The sequence below is a fragment of the Adiantum capillus-veneris genome, chromosome 23, assembly GCF_014529385.1.
Source record: "Adiantum capillus-veneris isolate H3 chromosome 23, ASM1452938v2, whole genome shotgun sequence".
NCBI classification, from domain to species: Eukaryota; Viridiplantae; Streptophyta; class Polypodiopsida; order Polypodiales; family Pteridaceae; genus Adiantum; species Adiantum capillus-veneris.
Window position 1 is genome coordinate 69,040,354 of NC_140953.1, and position 22,345 is coordinate 69,062,698.

Consider the following 22,345-nt stretch of genomic DNA (forward strand, 5'->3'; position numbering starts at 1 on the left):
TGAATGAAACTCGATAAGCCCATAGAGCACCATGGAGATTCATTTCCCAATCTATCCTTCCTGAACTAACCACTTTAGTCAGCACCGAGCTAAGAATTTTGTTCGTATGCTCAGCTTGTCCATTTGCTTGTGGGTGATAGGGAGCTGATTTGTCATGGATGACCATAAACTCATTAAGCAAATACTTGATTACCTCATTGAGGAAATGAGTTCCCCGATCATTGACAATTTCTATTAGCAGTCCATATCTCGTGAATACATACTCATATAAGAATGTAACAGTGGTTATGGCATCATTCTTTTGAGTTGCTTTAGCCTCGGCCCACTTGGTCAAATAGTCCGTAGCTACAATGATATATTGAGCCTGGGTTCTATTTATAAGCAGGTGACTGTATTGGCCCAACAAAATCTATACCCCATTTTGCGAAAGCTCTAGCCCCCATCATTGGTCTTAAGGGCATGCTATCTACACGTGTTGGCATTTTTGCTCGTTGACAAGCATCACACCTTCAAACATATTCTTTGGCATCTGCAAAAAGTGTTGGCCACCATATGCCTGCCGTCAAGATTGCTCTTGCGGTGGTCTCACTAGAAAAGTTACCTCCAGCTAATCCAACATGTGTTTGTTCTATAATTGGAATATACTCGTCTTCATTTGCACAAAGACGCAAATGTTGATCTTTACCTCTCCGATACAATTGGTTCCCAACAAGAGCATAATCTCTTGCTTTGGTTTCAATTGCTCTTTGATGGTGTTTACTCATATCCTCAGGAAATGTTCGACTTGATAAGTAAGTAAACAAATAGTTACTCCACTTAGGAACATGTGACATTTGAAACAATGTTACATGAGGTATGGGTGTTTGTTTTTGACATTGAGGACAATCCTTTACAAAAGATTGAACGTCACTCCTCATAGTCGGCCAAAATACTCCAAGTCTCAAGATTTGTTGCATAGTTTGGTCTTCCGCAACGTGAAGTCCTACTATGGTAACATGTGCTTGACTTAGGTACTCTTTTTTTTCTTCAGGATTAATGCATAAGAGCAATATTCCATCTCGATTTCTTTTGTATAGCCTACCAGCTAGTAATTAATACATAGCCGATTGCTCGATCAATCTTATCGTAATAGGAAGTGGTATTTGTGAATCCACTTGAGCTATTGTCATCAATGACACCATGTTTTCCGACCATCGAGATATCATCTCTACGGAGAACAAATAGGCATCTGGTAGATCATCATCTATTCCTTTAGGTGATTCTTCTGAAACAATCCTTGACAAATGATCTGCTCGTTGATGTGTAGTGCCCTTTTTTACAACCACAGTGAAATAAAATTCCAGAAGAATGATGAACCATCTCCTTATTCTTCCTGTGCTGCATGGCTTGTTGACCAAGTACAACAAAGCTTGGTGGTCTACAAAGAACACAAACTTGTTGGCTAATAGGTAATGTCTATACTTTTTAATAGCATAAATCATTCCTAATCCTTTCCTTTCAGTAGTGGAATTCTTTTTCGCCATGTTCAACTATCGGCTAGCATAAGAAGTAGGAAAGTCTATTTTTCTGTCCCCTAGTTGAGCTAGTATACAACCGATAGCAAAATTTGAAGCATCTACATGTATGTGAAATATCTTATTTCAATGTGGTGCTTTCAATATTGGAGCTGAGGTGAGAGCTTGCTTAAGCTTCATGAAGGATTCTTCACATGCCTTGGTCCACTCAAAGTGTGTAATCAAGCTATACATGGGTTTTGCAATTATAGCGTACATGTAGATGAACCTTTGGTAATATCCACAATGCCCCATGAAGGTTTGTACCCCCTTGACTGTTGTTGGTCTAGGCAAATCAGCAATGATATGAATTTTGTCAATATCAATAGCAATTCCATTTTTAGACACTATATGTCCAAGAATTTTTCCTTGTCTATACATGAATGTGCACTTTTCAGGATTTAAGCAAATCCTATAAAGTCTACATTTTTCGAATACCTTTTTGAGGTGTTCAAAATGATCAGCCCGGATTGATGAATGTACGCATAGATCATTCATATATACTTTTAATAATTTCTTAAGATATTCTTTAAAAGCATGGCTCATCAATCTTTAAAATGTGGCTGGAGCATTAATTAACCCAAACGGCATAACCCGATAGGCAAAAATACCCCATTCTGTTGCAAAAGCAGTTTTATGCTAATCTTTTGCGTCAACCAAAAGTTGATTGTATCCCGAAAAGCCTTCTAAGCAGCTGTAAGCTTCTTTTCCTGCAACTTGTTCTAAAACATGCTCAATGATTGGAAGAGGAAAGTTGTCTCTAATGGTAGCTGCATTCACTTTTTTGAGATTAACACACAGTTGTAATTTTCCATTCTTCTTGGGTACTACCACAATTGGAGACACCCAATTTGTGTGTTCAATTTCGTAAATGAATTCAACTTCTTTTAGTTTTTCGATCTCTTCTTTTATCTTCCTGGCAAATGTTTCATTATACGTGTATGGCCTTTTCTACTTGGTTTCGCATCACCTCTCATGGGTATGGTATGTTGACAGATTTATGGATCAACACCCTTGAGATCCTTGTAAGACCAAGCAAAGACATCTCGGTATTCCTTTAGCAAGCTTAGCAAAAGATCTTCTTCTTCTTCTGTTAGGTCATTCTCAATGTAAGCAGGTCTAGGCTCTTCTCCTGGTTCAGCCAGGTCTATCTTTTTAGCGTTTTCAGGCCCTTCGTAGGACTCGCCCTGTTTTCGTAGCTCCCTAACAGGTTATTCGACTATGATTTTTCGATCTTGGAGAGTATACTTTTTGTAATGGGATGGAACGCTCATTGCATCCTTACCATCCTCTTCCGTGGTTTCCATTTTGATCGTATATATTTCCTTTAGAGCTTTTTTCAACTCTTGATATTTCTTTTTTTGCTCAACTTGGGTCATGAGTGGTTTCTTATCATGTGAGTTTGCTTGAGTATCCTTCCTTGATTTTCTCAATGTTTTAGAAATTTTTGAATTTTTGTTTGAAGGATATCTGCTAGTGATTTTATCGTTGACACAATCATTTGTATCTATCTGCATTAGGAATTGTGTTCTACTGGAGACTGATGGCATAGGTCGTGTTTTCACGTTTCTGGTGTCTCTTTTTCATTTGGGAAAGTCAATTTTTTTTTCCTCCCCTCCTTTCAAGAGTAGCTTAGCTCTCATATCTTCTTTTTCTGACCCCGAACCTTCTGAGGTAGCTGAGTGTTCATCTAACTCATCTGTTGCATCGTAGTAGAGGTCTGAAAAGACTTGTTGAGCTTTCATCAAGTCCTTGGATTCTTCATCTTAGTTTTCAATGTTGAGGATTGAAATCATTTGGATGGGAATTATGTCGTAGCCATCCTCATTGCAAAATTGATTAGACAAAGACATATTCATACATACATCCATTGTCGCTAAAATTTGAGTCCACTCGAATGGCTCAAACAAATGCTCTGGAAAGGGTTCATGTACATAGGCTTAGTCTGTGCAGTCCCTTTCTAGGATACATTCTTCTCGTTTAAAACTTCCGTTTTTTGAAGCTCCACACATCCAAATAGGAGTGTCTTTGTTTAACCAGGATGGAAGCTTAGTTTCAGCTGAAGAGACTGAATTAAACTCTTGGATGGGTGTTTTCAAGACATCTCTATAAGTGTGATCTTTTAGATTTACTCTTGTTATAGATCCCACTTGCTTTAAGTATAGATAATTGTTTCCCCAATCTTGGATAAGCTGTACCTGTCGCATGAAAGGTCTTCCCAATATGATTTCATAACAAAGTTTTTTCCAAAACTCTACTATGGCAAAAGTGTGTTGATATTCAATTCCACAGAAATTGACTATCACCTTTTCAAGCAGCCCTAATGGTCTCTCAATGTGTCCATCAGCCAATTGCAATTTCATTCGAGTTTGTCTAATGGCTGGTTGTCCCTAGAGTTCCCATACTGCTTTCATGACTATGGCTATGCCTGCTCCACTATCCAGTATTGCCATGGTTTCAATGTCATTATATTTCACTGGAAGGGTGGTGTTTCCTTCTTCCCCTTCATAATATTCTCCGACTTTGTTCATGGGAACATATCAAACTCTTTGTTGTCCATTTCGTTTTTTTAATTTTCCCAAATTTTTAGATTAATCCCGTTATCCCCACCTTCTCTAGGGTTTTCTGTAGATCATTCCATAAATATGGTCTGAGTTTTAACAATTCTCACAAGGTAAAAGTGCATTGGATGGGTGTAGACATGATTGAATGAATGTTGTCTACTTCTAGTGTCTGTTCAGCTCTTTTCACTTGAGTGGTTTTACACACTATGGATTCATCTTCGTTATCTCCTAAATAAGAGGGTAATGTTTTCAAGGTCAATGGTTTGACATTCCTGAAGCTTCAAATGCACAATCCCCATACAAGGATTGTACATCCATATTCAGATCATAAGGTAGGTTATCTAACCAAACTTCCTCTATAGGAGCTGACTTAAGAGTTAGGCTCCCATCATCGATCTCTCTAACTTTTTACCATAAGTGTCTTGGCTAGTCTTCCTCTACGAATGGAATTCCGTCTAAGGCATCTTCGATGTTCAGCACTATAAGTTCTGGTCCTTTTGTTTCATGGTGGGGTTCTACCATCACATCGAAATTTTCTTTAGTTTCCCTTAACACAAGCTCCTCTGGTTTTGTGATACTTTCAAGCTTGGGTTTTTGTGTTTCCAGCATTTCTTGCACGATTCTTACCAAATTTTGATAAGCTTCTAGATTAGTTGCTTCCATGTCTGGAGAATGATAGTTTTTCCATTTGTTTTGCTTTAAGTCCTGCTTGGTAGGCTTCCAAGGCGGCATTAATAGGCTCAAAAAATTTATCAACCAGAATGGATCTTCCAGATTTCACGGTTGTTTCCTTGATTTCACTTCCAGTTTCTTTTACCTTTTCTTGGAATAGCTTTTTTGCTTTCTCCTCGATTTCAACCCGTTGTTTTTGTTTTCTCATCTCATATCTTTTGCTTCTGCTTCTTTTGATTCTTTAAGAGGAAACTTTCGTATTTTCCAAGTCATCAGAGGAGTTGTGTTTCCTTTTCTTGGCCTGTTCTCTAGTGATTACCTTGATTGGAACAATCGGTTCACTCTCTGATGAGGTACTAGGTATCACTTGGACTACGTTCACTACTGTTTTACCCTTGTTTAAAGGATTTTTAGGACAATCTTTCGAAAAGTGTCCCCCCTTTTTGCAACATTGTATGCAATAGGCTTCAACTGGTTTGAAGTTTTTGTCCAGCTCTGGACATTCATTTTTCCAACGATCATCTGCACCACAGTTATGACAGTTTTCCGTTCTTGGCTTAATCATGGGTCTTACCATGGGAGGTCTGACACCTTGATTAGATACATAATACATTGGTGCGAGCTCTGGTGGAGCATAAGTCACGGTTTCTTCCATCGATGGTGGATGTGAATTATACCAATCTCCTTATACCATTATTGTAGATGGATTAGGCTCCTCATAGAGTGTAATAGGCACTAATGCTTGTTAATCTATGACTCCTTCAGAGTGCATGTACTTTACAGGCACTGCATTATGTCCTGGGTATGGAGGTTGTTGTCCCAATACAGGTTGAGGTCTTTCCAAACCCATTGGTGGTCTTTGAGCTTGGGCCATATTAGGCTCATATCTATACATGGGTTGTCCTTGTGGCCTCATGGACATGTACTGAACATTCCCATCATACTTTGGTCTGAAATAGCACTCGTGGGTCTCATGGTTGGTCCATTTACCCTCAATTGCACACCATTTTTGTGGCCTAATTGGTTGTCCCTATTGAGTTATCCCTTTTCCTGGTCCCCTCATAAGTGCTTTTTGCATGTTGTTCATCATGTCATTCATCCTTTTGAGCATATCTTCTATGGCTGAAAGTGATGCTGCAGTAGCCGTTCCCACTTGTGCTGGTTTAGTGAAAGTTGTTTTCTTGCTTTGTTTATCTTTAGGGACATCTTCTTCGTTAAAAAAGTCACAATTGTCTCCTAAGTCAATAACATCTGACACACACTCTTCTAGGATTGTATGCTTTTTACTATAGAGTATAACATGAAGTTCTTTGTTTAGCAGTCCCTCTAGTAACAAAGATATGAGTCATTCTTCTGTACGTATCTCTAGCCCTGGGCATCTGGTAATGTATTGTTTCATTCGAGTTGCACAATCCCTAACAGACTCACCATGTTTCTGTTTAAAGCTGTAGTTTTGATCTACCCTATTATGTTTGATCCCCGTTTTGGAACAAGCAGCTACAAATCCTTGAGCTAATGTGTTCAAGTCCATTATTGACCTTGGTGGAATGTTTTGGAACCATGTCAATGCTTTTCCTTCTAATGTCATTCCAAACCCTTCAAATTGAGTATGGAAATCGAAATATACGTTCTGCTCTTAGCACTTGCTTAAAGCTTGCTAAGTGGTCGTATGGATTCCCTGACCCACTGTATTTTTTGACCCATTTCTGAAAATCAGCTGGTCTGATGCGTCTGTTTGGTTCAACTCCCGGTCTCCTAGCAGTCGGTCCTGTTCCGAGTCCTTCAAACCAGTCTGTTGGAAATAGTGACTTATGTAGCCGTGTATTGGCTTTAGTGTCATCCGGTTTTCTACGTGATGAGGTGGTTTCTGGTTTCTTAACATTACTCTCAGATGATCTCTCATGGTGTTCATCTCTTCGAATTATTTCTGGTCCATGTCTCAATATCCAATCCCTTATGGAATACCCTTGGTATTTGGTTTGTTCTACCTCCTCAGGAGTCATCATAACAAAGTTGTTGCTATAACAATCCCTACACAGGTAGGTTGGTAGGTCTGCTGATCCCTTATCTTTGATCTTGAAGATATAGATGATCTTCATGGTCGTTAGTTGTCCTGGTTTGGCATGCAAAGTCCACAAAAGATCTTTTATGTTTCTATCCTCCCAACAATAGACTCCGATCCTAGGATTATCCGTACTAAGCCGTTTTAAAGGCTTCAAATCTACTTGATCGTATCCCTCGAATTCTAAAGTTGATGGTCCTTCTTTTGCTGACATATCTAGGATTAGGGTGTTACTTCTAACCCCCATTTCCTTGTTTGTTTGCCCTAATCTCTTCTTCGAACTCAATACCATGGTCATCAATGAAAATAGCATACTCCTCGTTAGGGTCCAAGTAAACCTGGGCTCCATGGCGGTTAGTCTTATAAAAAGAGAGTATATGCTTATAGCGCATTGTCGTTCTGGTTTTCGAGTGAGTTGAGTAAGAGGACATTTCAGATATTGAATCTGAAAAAGTGTCTGAGACTTCTTCAAGTATTGTGTGCAAGGAATTGCCTTGATTCATGCTTTCTTCGATGGATACTCTACTGGAGGTTTCTCCGAGTATGCCTTGATTTCCTAGTACACGACTAGATCTAAGGTTCATATAGACTTATGAAGCCCTGGTTAGAGTACTTACCTTTAGATTGACCTATTGTCAATTTTCACTTGATTCGATTGCAACTTTCTGTCAAGCTACTGATTCCTCGTCTGCAACCTTATTCCCTGTACGAATTTGATCAAGTTAGCTATTCTTCTATATAGACAGTAGAGTTTTTGCTAACTCTCGTGATTGGTCTATGTGTATCACTTCAAATCAAGCTATGGGAGTGAAAAATTGACTTTCAGATTCGACTTTAGGAAAAAATCAAAGGTTTAATCTGCAACTGGAAACTGAGTGAACATGTATCAATTTGAATCCAACTGAACCCAAAATTTCCCGGTGGCTTTGTATTATGTTGGTCTAACACTGTACAAGTTCAAAAGTCAAAACTAGTGTCCTATGTAGCAGTAGTAAATAATTGTGATTATTTACTTTTTGTCAAATTTTTGCACTTTTTGGATTGGTTTGGCAAGTATACAACCTATTAAAGTCCCTGGACAAGTTTCAACAAGTTTGGACAAAATCTCATCAAGTTTATCAACTGTTTTGTGTCCGCAGACTCCGATTTCAAGAATCTAGCTTAAGTCTCACTTTTGGGATCCAAATTTCACCAAAATTGATTTGCGGGGTCTACTTGATATGCTTGACCTTGTGGCATACTCAAATGTGCAAAATTCTCAAGTTTTGAAGCAGATGTAAATAATCGTAATTATTTACTCTAGCTAAATTTTTGCAACTTTTTGCCCCAACTTTGACACAGATCTGTTAAGCACCTCAAGTTAAGGTCATTAGCCAAGTTTCATCAAGTTTGGACAATTTTTGGTCAAATGGTCATCAATTTTCTGTCCGCAGACTAACTTTGCAAATTTGGTCACAATTTTCAACCCAGTGATCCAAATCTTACCAAATTTGGTTTGTGGGCTTATTACAACATGGTAAAACTAGTGGTATGCTGACTTGATAAAAAAAGTTGAAAAATGGGACAGATGTAAATAATCGCGATTATTTATAACTGGTAACTTTTTGCATCTTTTTGGTCACAACTGAGCATGTACACATGTTTATCACATCAATATAAGCCTATGAATCAATTTTCAACAAGTTTGGACAAATTTTTCCCAATTTACACTCAAAATTCAAAAAGTTAGTACAAACTTTAGTATTTACCCAGTTTTTGGTCAATTTGGTGATCCAAATCTTTTGGGCCTTTACAAAAGTTGTTTGTACACATGCAACGAGTCAATGGTATGAACCTTGGTCAAATCTGAGCCAAAAGTTAATAATCATGATTATTAACTTCAGGTTTGAAATGAACACTTTTTTTTGCAATTTTTGAAAGAAAGTCTTTACATGAGCTATTTTAAGCTTATGAATCAAGTCAAAACTTACTTTGGCCTAAAATGTCAAGAAAAAGTAAATAATCTGAGTTTTGGCCAACTCTTGAAATTTTTACCTCGAAGTGTCCTTGAGCTTACCAATTGGTTCAGACAACTTTTAAGCTTACTCTCCAGTCGGATTGAGTGGTTTTGAGTCTTTTCGTGCTATTTCTAGCCGTAGACCTGAAATTTTGCAACTTCCAATAACAAATTATACTTGATTTTTTCAGAGAGAGCAATGTTCTAAAATCCACCTCGGATCCTACTTACCCTACTCTTAGATTCTCATGCAATGGGGTTGTGGAAAGTGTCCACAAACACTCGTTTTCTTGTCTTTTATGGTTTTCTGAGCATTGATCTTAAGACTTGTCTCGTCTACCAATCATCCTCAAAATCCTAATCTATTTCTACAATCCTACAATCCTAAAGGCACTCAGCAAGTACGATTACTTCCAAGCTACCTCTACAAAGCAAAAGACGACAATCTTAAGCTATGCGATTTTTAAAAGAAAGTTTTTAGCTCTAAGCGATCCTAGAGGAAGCTAAAGGATAACTTCACAAGATGCTCACGTTTTTCCCTTTAGCTCTTTTCAATCCCCAGCAGCGGTGCCAAATGTAGACGCATGTCTAACCTCACCATCCTATCTTATTGCAGTATTAGCGAGAACCACGATTAAATTGTCAATCCATGGGATGAAGCTGACTCGACTAGTGCATAGAGGCTACAAGAGGTTGTCAATCTCTCGAAAAACAACTAACAACTCGCATCTAACTCAAGCTACACTCAAGTGACTGAAATCACCAAAAGCCAATCGCTCATCGGCAAACAAATCACATCCGTTACAGCATCAAATGACATCCAAACGTAACGTAACTTCTAGAACATGTTTATAAGACCTAAGCACACATGCTTATGGTCTCAAACCCCACTTTAGGTCAAGTTCCAAAATCGCGATTATTAACAGCAGTGGATTTTTGACCTAGTCGTTTTCGACCCAGAATGCATCTAAATGCTTAGCAATGATGCCCCAATACCCCGCCTATCCTTAGTTTTTGATTTGAAAGTGTAAATTCCTAGTTATGATGAAATTAGGCCGCGGGTCGGCAACGCCAAAAGCTACGAATTACTGTGAACTGCTTACGTCAATGCGTAGAGCTCTTACCTGCGGTTGCAATGCAACAAACACGACTGCAATGTGACAACTGGGGAGGGAGTAGGAAGCACGAGAAGGAGAGGAGTGAGCGCCGTTAGCTCACGCTGTGTATTTCATTATCCAAAACTTAAAAATAACTTACATAAATTGGCTTTTATACCTTAGCCAAGGTTTTTGGTGGTGAAAACTAATAATCTGGGAGTTCTATCAAAGATGGGTAATGACAGGTTGATACAATCTGGAAGCTTGTAGCCACGGCTCATTAATTATAGAGTTTATCCGAGAAAATAGGAGTTTCAATATTCCCGATTTATCAAAATAATAAGTGGATAAGTGCGACAAAGCCCTAGAGCATGTGTGATGATGTTGAAAAATAAGTGCTTGGTTTATGGCGCATGTCGATCTTTTCAGATCACCAATCGAAGTCGAGACAGCCAAGTTATGAGCAGAGAAAGTTTTGTTGGGGATCGATCCTGGGATGATTTGACCACCTCGATAAGCATGTCATCGAAGAATTCTTTAAAATCTCGCCTTGGATGTCAAAGATAGTACACAACATGTAAAGCTAGTTGGAAGAGATCGCTCGTCAAGTGGAGCTACGGTTAGCAAGTTATTAAAGTTTTAAGCCAACAGTTAGAGGAGGAGAAGCAATCACAAATGGCTTTTTCTATTTTGGGGCCAGTTGTTTATAAACGTCGATTTACCAAAACGACGTAGAGGTCCTTGAAATTGAAGTCGGCAAGAGGGTTTTTGGTGGAGCATTATAAACAAGTCATCCCACAATGGAGCACAAAGATGAGGTAGTTCCAAAGTGGCACCAAAAGGGGGTCTTTTTGTGGGTTTCCATGGGTTTTTTGGGAGGTTCACAGGGATGCCATGTGGCATCACTTACTCCCATATGCGAAGGGGGGGCTCAAAGGCATGGGGTGTAAGTACTTGAGGTTGGAATTGCTTATTGCATCAAGAAAGGGGAGAGAGGTCTGGTGATGGTGCTCCCCTCATCCCCCTCATAGGTGCTCTGCGTATGCAACAGGAAACATTGAGGTGGTGTTGCAAGATATCCGTTGAATGTTGTCGTGAGTGGTGCTGGTCGTTGGTGCTAATGAAGGGTTGGCCAGTGCTCGTTTGGGTGGTGTTTACACAATGGGGCCCTCTTTGCTCCCCCATAACTGGAGAAGAGGGCTCACCTTAGGGCACTAGCGCTAGTGCTCTGGCCCATGGGAGTGAGCCAAGAGAGAAAGAGGTGTGGAGAACCCGCTAAGGAGCAATTCATGCAAGGTTTCTAAGTTGGGTCAGACAAGTGGACCACTAAGAGGAGAGCTGCTAAATTTTTTTGAGAAGCTCTATAAAAGAAGCTTTTTAATCATTTGAGGCGTTTTTTTGCAGAGGGTTTTGCCTGCATAGCCAAGAGGGTGTAATTTTTGGGAGTTAGCCATTGCTATGGCTTTGGAAGTGTTGTAAGAGGTCTTTTTGAAGCAAAGTGAAGCATTCATTGCCCCATATGGTGTCATTCTCACCTTCCCCCCTCTCTTTCTTCTACTCTTGTGTTTTTGTAGTGTTAATAGTGTGTGTGCATGTGTCCCTCGCACCCCCCCCCCCCGCCCACCCCCCGACGAACCGGTGACGTTTTGTATAGAGAGTGATATAGAGGTGTATGTGAGTCCATGAATGCGGTGCATGTGTGGAGAGAGAGAGAGAGAGAGAGCACTGTGTGGGGTGGAGCAAAGTGGCAAGAAGCAACACTCACTCCTTATTCTATGTATAAAGAATAAGTGAGTAAGTTAGTAGAGTCAGAGGACAGTCAGACATCCGCCGACTCCGGACAAAGGCACAACGCCTTTACCCCAACAATATCCCACTTAAAGGTGAATGTTCCAATACATGGATACTACTAGCTAAACTACTAGTATGTACAAGAGAACAAGTAAGAGACTCTCTCAACCTACGTCCACTGGCTTACTTGATCGATCTACATGTAGTCGTATTAGCTCTAGTGATAGACGAGCATGCGTATCCATGGTAGAGCCTATATGTAAATCCTGCAGACAACTCTATATGGTCTGCAAAGCTCCACAATGCATCATGCTAGTGTCAAGCATCGTACGATTGACAATCCTTGCTACAAATTCTCCCACTGTTGCTGCTAAGTTGGGCCTCAACAGTAACAAGTTGAACATGAGATGCCCGAACATTGACAAAATCTGCACAAACCTGGCTTTCCTAGCCTCCCTTTCCCTATCTGCTTGCACTACATCATCAGGGCTACTCATCGCATATGGATGTGTCAATACAGACACAAGGTTGGCTACGTCCCTCTCACCCATAGGCGGAACCATACGTGGTGGCATCAACTCATTAGCCTCTAGCATGATATGCCAAGAAACTATGGCAAGAAATCTTGGGAGAAAACTGACAAAGTCTCCCCTGTAACCTGAGCAAAACCTCAAGCAGATATCTCAACCATAAACTGTGCTAAACGGATAACAAAGTGGGAGATCACTCGACCACTACACAATCATGAAACCCATGATCAACAACATCAAATTCGATGCTCACATATGCATAAAACAACTCCACACTGTGCTATTTGCATGCATACAATCTGGGACAAACAGTCCAACCGAGTGTAAAGCACATAATCATATAGTGAGCAAACACGCTCAAAACGCGTTCCACAAGAAATCTGCCTACAAAAAGCTGCAAAAATCTGTAAAGCCTATGACTGCCTATAATCTGTAGCCACATGAGCATATGCAACTGATGAAACCTATCAAAGTGAGATTCAAAAACTCAACCACTAAAGCATCAGAGAGTAAAACTACAGATACGCATAAAACATGGTGAGAATTTGGGAAAAAACTAGCACTCAAAAATCTCACCAATAGAGCATAAAGCATGAATGGACACTCAATGTCTTAGTAGATAGATCCACAAATGGTATACATGACCGGCCAAAAGCCTGGCAAAACACTCACTCCTAAATGAATGGCTCTATGGACAACTACACCTATCCAAGAAACACTGTAAACATATGAATCTCCTACCAGTGAGCTATACTTAGATCATGTTGTACCTGTAAATGCATACATAACATAAAACTACACAAAACCGTGCTGGAAACTCTCTAAAATGACTCACACAATCATACATGAGCACAACACCTGTGTCGCATAATCCACATGTAAAAGTGCAAGTTGTGAGTAGAAAACCTCAATCAAAAGTATCCTCAGCCAGACTCCATTGTTCTCCCCTTGTGTTGTCAATGTAGAAGACTCTACCTCCAAGCAAGTTTGAGCTCGGGAAATTATATCTCTCAAGAGACCGCTTCGATGGTGTGTAAACACCTCCGTGCTTCGTTACCCAAAGTACCAAAAAACCTCAAACCATAGGCTTTGCATGAGCTGAAATTGCACCTTCAGCTCATAATTTATGCACCCAACTTTGAGCACCTACCGTGCTTCCAAAAGTGCATCAAACTTGCACATTGTGTGAAAACAAAAAACCTAAAATTTTTGTATATAGTCAATCTGAATTGAATATCAGCACAACAAGGATGAATTTGCAAAAAAATTCTTCTGCAATCTTATAGACCGCATTGAAATGGAGGGGGATTGCGAGCAAAATTTTCAAAATCTGCCCTCTATAAGGAGAACAATGAATTTGAATACCGTGCTACGCACATAGTTTTTAGAGCATCACCTTCACATACACACTATCAAGTCCACATTGTCTTTTGATCTTCCACAAGAGCATTTATCACTCTTAGATGAGATCACAAGTTCCCATTGCATTCTCACAAAGCTTCAAAGCTTTCTTGATCTCTCCACCATCAAGAGCGAGCGAGCTATTGCCTCAAAGATCTCAACATTGTCGCGCTCCCCGCGATCACCATGCACTCTGATACCAATTGTGAGTGCGCGTGAACACGCAGAGAGAGAGAGAGAGAGAGAGAGAGAGAGAGAGAGAGAGAGATAGAGAGAGAGAGAGAACACTATATGGGGTGGAGCGGAGTGGCAAGAAGCAACACTCACTCCTTACTCTTCTATGTATAAAGAATAAGTGAGTAAGATAGTAGAGTCAATGGATGGTTGAACATTGAACATCCGACCCCGAGAAAAGGCACAACGCCTTAACCCAAACAGTGTTGTGTGTGCCAAAATTTCCAAGATGAACCATAATGGTACATGTGTGTTGAGTGGTGATCTTGCAATGTGTGTGAGCATTGAGTGAAGTGCAGACGAGGTTATACTAGTGTATTTTGTGTTTTTTGAAGGTATTTTTGAGAGGATAGGGGTGTTTTGAGTACCCTCATCTATATAGGGGCAATTGTGTGTGTTTTAGGTTTGTTCCCCATTCCCCTCTCCAATGTACCACGAGTGTCAAACCATGGGGGAACGACGGCTGCTGGCAGAGTCACAAAGGACTATCATAGCTCAAAGTGCAATCAAGAAATCGGGTCTAGTTGCTATTGGTCCTTACCCAAGCCAACAAGTGGCAATAAATATATAGTCATGGCCATTGACTACCAGGTGGGTCAAGGTAAAAGCAATAAGAGAGGTAAATGCTCACACAATGGCTAAGTTTCTTATTTATTGAATCTGTTGTTGATTTGGAGTGCCTTGGGTTATCATTTCTAATAGAGTTCAAGGATTTTGAAGTAAATTGGTACGTGCATTAGTGGAGAAGTTGGGTATGCAACATAGGTTTTCTTCATCCTATCATCCACAATGCAATGGTTTGGTTGAAAGTGCCAATGGACAGATTGTCAAGATGCTTATGAAGTATGTATACAAATAGGTAGAAGTTCATCAAGCTTTTCCCAATGGTACCTATCAACTAGTGAGGTTAAATGGTAACATTTCAGAAACAGGGTGAATGGTGAGCGTCTCAAGTTGTACTTTGAAAGAGAGTTGGTATCAATTGTGTATCATGGTAATTGAAGGAGTTGGGAAACCCATCTAGATGAGAGAAATAGCAACATGAGTAAAACTCTGTATATATTGCGTTTTCTCAAGGATTCTCTAGTTTTACAATTTCCAGTTCAATAAACACCTTTTGTGGGTGAACATAAGTGTTTAACAATTGGGTTGGGCAATGATTGTACAATAAACAGAGTCGGTGCCAAGAGGAGAAGAAATCAAATGTGCATCTACAGGTGCATACCAGGGTGACAAAGCAGGTGTGAATGTCAAGTGCAACGTGGGGATATCCATGGATGTATGTCTTCAAGTGGTTTTTACACCAAGAAGCTCTATTTGGTGCTAATCAAAGGCGGTTGCTTAAGGTGTCCAAAGTGCATACATTATGTAGCAAAAGGTGAACTACACGATGTTCTCAAGGTTGGTCTAGACGGTTCATGAATCAAAGCTTTTGCTACATAAATGAATGCATTTTAGATGGTTTGTCAATCAAAGCTTGGTCTAGGTTCATCAATCAAAGCTACAAGGTGCAAGATATTGCAATTTAAAGGAAAAATTGCTTTACAGATCCTCGCCGGATTGGGCAGGTGCAGCGTGATGATCAAGATATATGTGAAATGCTAGGATTGAAGTACTCAATGTATGGTGCACACTAGCCTTTTCAAAATCGAAAAATCTGAATGGTCAAAATATGAGCAGTTGAAGTTTTTGCTGAGAGCCAGTGCTGCACCATTCTGATCGCCTTGCTAAGCATGCCCTTGGATGTTCTCTCAAGTTTGCGAGAATTTATAGAGTTAGTGTGAAGTATATGAAGCTAGGTAAAAAGTGACGATTCATGATTGAAGGGGCGAGTATCAAGATATTAAAGTTGGAAATTGGAAGTGGAGAGGTGGTTGCAGATGGTTTGGTTTTTTCCCCATTTTGGAGCCTTCCCTTCAAGATTGTCAGGTCGTCAAAATGTGGTGGGGTTCTTGTGCTTCAAAGTGTGTGTACTTCCAGTATCGCTTACAAAAAGACTGTCTGACATTGGGGCCAAAAATGATAGCAATTTCTTTTGTGATCCATGTGTAAATAGGCAATGGGAGGAGATGCAATAATAAGCAGCACATTGAAGAATGGAAATATGTCTCTATCGAGCCATTGACAGAGTCGATACAAGCAGATAGTGATCAGGATGTGGATGAATTGCATAACTACAATTATATGTTTTTCTCCCAAACGAGTCAGGATTTAAGCATGCATGTGTATGAAGGTGACCCTGAGGTGTTGAGCCAATTACTGTCCATTGGGGATAACTTTGTAGTGAAGGCAGTCAAGGATAAAGAAGACTTCTACCTTCTAAAGTGCACAAAAACCATGTACTAAGCACCAAGAGTACCGAAGGACCTTTGGCATAACAAGATCATAAAAGGTGGAATTCTAGTTGAGGGTTTTTACTATGCCCAAGTTGAGGAAAAAGTTGATACCTATACCCTATTGAATCAGAAACCACAGTGATCTACTCCCATCTAGTTAGAGTCATATGGTTCCCCATGGAGGCTATCCTTGGCCTGCATAACCACTCCACCTATCCTCGGAGATATATGAAAATATCTACAATAGTATGCTATATGATAAAGGAAGTGGGCAGGAGGGGAGCCATACAATGTTTACTGCAACTACAATTCTAACCACGGCCAGCAATTGTAATTCTCTTGAATAGAATCTTACTTGAGATAAGCACTGTCTAGTGCCATTACTGTGTAATCAATTTGGTACTCTACATTAATAAAATTTGGTACTCCATTGTACCAAGGCTAGTACTCTACAATATAAAACTTTGGTGCTTTGCTTTATATTTTTTAGCTAAAAGTTGTATTACTATAGCACTAAATTTTGGTACTGTGTTTTTTTGTGTTCAATTGGCTGTAGTACTAAATTTGATACTTACCATACCAAATTTGATACTCTATAGTAATGTAATACCTAATTTGATACTCTATACTACCCACCTTTGGTACTATCTGCTACCTTTACAATCATTCAATTACTACTGTGTTATACAATACCAATCTTTGGTGGTGGTAATATGCCACCAATTTTTGTACTGTAGTATCAAATCTTGGTACAGTGCTAAATGGTTTTTGTTGACTGCTATGTACAGCTCTTATGCATACAGAGTTATAAAGCCCATTCTTATTGTGTAATAAGAACCCTTTTTGGTACTTTGAAAAAACTATCCCCTTCCTCTTTCTTTCTTATCCTTCCCTCCCTTTCTCTCATCATCTCTCTCCCCTAGCTTCCTGTTGTCCTCTTCCCTCCTCTCATCCAGCCTTGAGGAACTACTAATTTGGAAAATCCCATGTTAATCCTTACAGACACCCTATCACCTTCGAGGGATGCCTAATAACTTATTTAAGTCATGGACCAGGCTTGTTGGTCCTATAGGTGTGTAGGTGATCACCGATGAGAGGCGCACCACTTATCTTATTTTTACAGTATTTTTGCAACGACCGGCCACCACTGTGGGTGCCCATGTGTGAATGGGTCAAATTCTTATAAAAGGTCTATTTTGACCTAAAATCCTCATTCTCTGAGGTGCATGCTAAGAAGTGCTCTTGCTCCTTCTCTATCTTTTTCTCCTTCGTGTACTCATGTGTGTGTGTGTGTGGTTGAGAGAGAGAGAGAGAGAGAGAGAGAGAGAGAGAGAGAGAGAGAGAGAGATAGTTAGATAGATAGATAGATTTAATTATCGTCCACGGAGGTCAGATATGACCTATGGGACCAAAATAAAACATTACATCCGTTCTTGTGGGGTGGAGGAATTAGATACATATCAGTTAGGGACTGAGGGTCCATTAAAGGGGAAGAAAAAAGGGTAGAAACAAGATCAAAATCAAAACCTAAGCTGTGTCAGGTGGAGGGGGAGCTGGCTTGGGAGTTCAAAACTCTTGAATGATGGCTTTACCACCACGGTAGACTGCCAATTTACCTTGTTTACGAGCTTCATGCATCTTCTTGGGCTTGCTTGCTTTATGCTTGAGTTGGTTTGTAGTCAATTCCTCGGCAATCCAAAGCTTTGTCCCCTTGAGGCGGTAGGATTGGCGTAGCAGCCTTGTCCGTTCTTCTTTGTTTTTGAAAGTGAGGATGCATTGGCCAGGTGGTACATGCCTATGCGTGTCGTCGATCCAAGAGATAGTGTCGGGCTTGATGTTGATTGGTTGAAGAGTGTCCTCCTCGGTGCACCATGGTGAGGAGAGTCCTCCAATTCTAACTTTGAGGCCAAGCGATTCTTGTAGGCGGCATTCTTGTAAGGCTGCTTGGATTTCATTGTTGATCTTCTTAAGCATTGCTGCATTGGCTTCTTGCTAAGCCGCCTTGACAGTCTCATTGAGAGAGGCTTCAACTTCGTGTTTTTTTGCAATTAGAGTTTCATTCTCCTTTGCCGCACCTTTGAGCTTACCCAATCGTTCTTTAAGTGCAGCATTCTCCAAAACAAGGGTTTGGATCTGAGCCTCTATGGCCGTGATCCTTGCGTCCTAACGAGCGGCGGGATCCTTCCTAGGTGTCGCTGCCATAGCAAGAAAAATCTGTCACGTAATGGGGGTTGGCATGTTAAAGGAAGACATGACTCGAGTGTTTGAAGCTTGGCAGTGTGAAGACCTGTGGGACCCTATCCTTGCGACTTCTCAAATCAGAGAGGCTCTCTGTGCAAACCTGTGGGACACTGTCTCAAAGACTTTCATCTTGAAATTAAAATTGGGTAGGGCATCAATGGCGAGAGGGGCTTAACGAGCTTGAACTGGTTATGCCCACTTGCTCAGCACTCACTGGCGTGAGCGTAAGGACAACTTGCGTGAGCCTGAGGGGAGCGGGTTCTCTGAGGGGCTTGAGCAAGGAGTGGCGGTGGGTATGAAGACTAACGCCTCCCTCACAGGGCCACCCTTGCACCTATAGGGAGACTGAGGTGGAGGCGTTGTTGTTAGGTCAGAGAGCACAACGCAGAGACTGAGGCACTGCTGAGAGCAAAACACACACACACACACACACACACACACACACACACACACACACACACACAGAGAGAGAGAGAGAGAGAGCATTGCGGTGGTGAGGCAGTTGAGCAGGGTGACAACGGCGGCTCCTTCTTCTTTGCAGCACAAGATCCTTCATGACGGAAGCATTGAGCGGTGAGTGACACACCATTGCCCCTTTGAGCTGTCTAGTTGTGTGCTTGTAGCCATTCGTGGCTCGCACACGGTGTTTTGGCAAGTTCCAGCCTCCGACACGTGCGACAAAGCACACATTTTTGGCGCCATTGCCGGGGACTGCCTTGCACTAAGCTTGAGGAGCACTCAGTGCTACCTCTGAAATCCTTTCTTTCATCTGTTTTCAGCTTTTGTCTGAGTTTGTGTAGATATGTTAGTGGCTATAATGTGTAGGTTTAGCAGGATTTGTTAGAACCTATTAGTGTTGAAATGTGTAGGTTTTTGTTAGATCTGCTAAGTTCTGTAATGTGCAGCTGTTAGAAGATCCGTTAGTTAGTATTTAGTTCTGTAATGCACAGTAGACAATGAGCAGTACAATAGACAGTGATAAGGTTGACTGTTCTATCAGGTGTAGTTTATTGTGATAGTGTGTGTGAGCAAAGGTAATTAGTGTTAGAAGAAATAATTAGTGTTAATTAGCTCTGTTAATTGTAGGCATGTTAGACAGAGCTGCCAGGGGCAGTTGTGTGAGCGCGTGAGCTCGACGTCCACGTGCAGCATTATCCACAGAGAAGATTTTTAATAAATTTTTTCTTTAAAATAAATAAATAAAAGTGCTCAAAAATTTGTGACAAAAAATAAAATAAAAAATCTTATTTTAAAAGGAAGGATCGGGATCATTCCCTAAGGCCGAGCCTGAGCCCAGGCCCAGGCCTAGACACTACTAAGTCTTATGATATAGTATAGATACTACTATATATATAGAGACTAGGGCATGTGGGACAAGTTCCTCAGGTCCTTCACCATTCCCTTCACACTCACCCTTTGGACTTACTAATTCTAGCCTTCTTTGCGACTAGGAAAAGACTATTTTTAGGATTTTGAGGGCTTTACGTAATCGAATCGGGGGTTGTAAAGCACGACATTTCCCTCTAGCCAAAATGCTCATTTTGAGGTATCACACGCCATATTCTGTGGCTTGGTTAGAAAAAAAGGTCCATAAAAGCAAAAAAATTGAGAGTAAATTTGGGTTGCAAACGCTTAAAAAACTAGGTGAGCGGCCTTCACGGGCACTCACCAACACTTCTAGAGGAGTCTTACAAAATGGTGAGTGATTTTTTTTTAGCGAAGAAAAAAATGAGCGAATCCCTCAATAAAGTTGCTTTCCTTGAGGGTAGCTTAGCCATGTGATAATGAGGCAAATTCACTTGTAGTACTTTCACTATAAAAATTATGTATTTACAATTGAAAGAAAACTCTATTTTTTCACACCATGTGCAAAGGTGGACAAGTCTTACCTAGCCAAAACTAAGACTAGATGTAAACGCAATGACCAATTAAAAAATAAGAATTGGGGAGATTATTTTTTGCATACTTAAATTCAGCTAAGCTAAGTAGGAGTTAAATTATGAAAGAGAGAGCGTTATGGTCAAGAGAAAGACCTCGAAGCTATTGCTAGAATCAAAGAGGACGAGTCCGGGTTGCAAGGCAAGTCTCTCAGTCTTAAGGAGTGCAAGAAGCTATTTTCAAACCAATTTGTGTGCCAACAACTATTTTGAATCAGCGATAATTCAAAGGAATCAGCTCCCGTAAAGCGATCAAATTTGCAGCACAAAGGACTCGCACGAGTATTGCTACGAAGATTCATACGATAATAGAGAGTTATGCCAAACAATAACCAAATGGCACTCTACATTATACAGTAGTGCTATGTTTAACGACATCCTTGGAAGATGTGTAGATTGGTCAGAATGTCCCAAGAATTCTGGCGTTGGGCATGGTTGGATTGCAGAGAAGTGGATACAAGCCACGCCAATAATCCAATGCTTGCACGGAAATGTCCCATAGTTCTGCATTGAATGGTATACCGCATGCCACAAAAGCTTGCATCCATTTCAAGTGCAACTCAAGCAACCATTGCTTATCTAACGCTTCATATAGCGTTTGGCCATTGGATGATGCTTTACTAACTTTAGGGAGCTAGGATTTGTTGCTACTGACATTGAAGCATGTTTATGAAAAGGAGTTGACTCGGGAATGTGATCGTTTGCTTCCATAGGCACATGCTCTGTCCTCTCATTGGAAATAGACATTTCAACATCTATTGCAACTTGTTTGGCATTAACACTTTTCTTTTTAGCTGCAAGGATTTGCTCTGCTATGCAAGCATACTTTGGCAATCTAGCATGAATATCTCTTGGTGGAGCCGTACACTTGGACACGTTACCAGGGACTTTAAACAAATTCTCTTTGATTCTGGTCGCATTACCACTGAACTCGTGGTCGTAGGTCTTGCATTTCAATCGATATGTATTCTTTCCAGCATGTAGCTCATGGACGTAACTCCACTCATGTCCTTTCACCATGCTGACAGGTGAATTTAATCTACTAGAATCAACAAATCAAAGCAACAAACTACATTAGCAATGCTCTATCAATCAATATAGTGATCAAAATCTGTCCACATTATCACTTAGACTTGTGCTACATTATCAATTAACAGTAAACAATGATATTCTTATCGTTCTTCAATACACTCGTGTCAATCAAATTATATTTTCAAGAGCTATAAATAACTTCATCACTTCAAATAAAATATTACAATCACAATGCTCACATTGCACTATATCAATTCATCTAAAGTGCAAGCTTTTGGCTTTCACACATTACGATTATCAATAATCTTAATTACTTAATTATAACAATACAAATAGATCTCATTATCACGTTGCACTATATCAATTTATCTAAAGTTCAAGCTTATGGCTTTCACACATTATGATAATCAATAATATTAATCAAATCTTGCAATTGATTCTCATTGGAACATGAGGATTAATTGCAAACCTTGCCGATTGTCATATCTATCTGAAGTGCAAACATGAAGTTCTCACACTCCACAGTAGAGCTTTGATAACTTATCTATCTGTAGTTGTTGCACGTGTACGATCACACGGTATGATAGACGTAGCAATCCAAATAAAGATCATGTAATATCAATGTATTTGGACATGAGATTCCTAAATTTTGATTCCAGTGAGAGCATAGTGTGATGGCTCTACACAGGACAAACAAATCTATATTTATGTTCACTTTGAGGTGAAAAAGTATCTGTACGTCAAAATCGAACCTACCTAAATAAAATTATCTCTATTCTATTATATTTTACAGACTGATAACCTTATGTGAGAGTACACTCTGCACACAACAAAAATCTCTAAGTTATATCACTAATTCACTTCCACATTTCAGTAAACTGAGCACGTACCAAGTGACT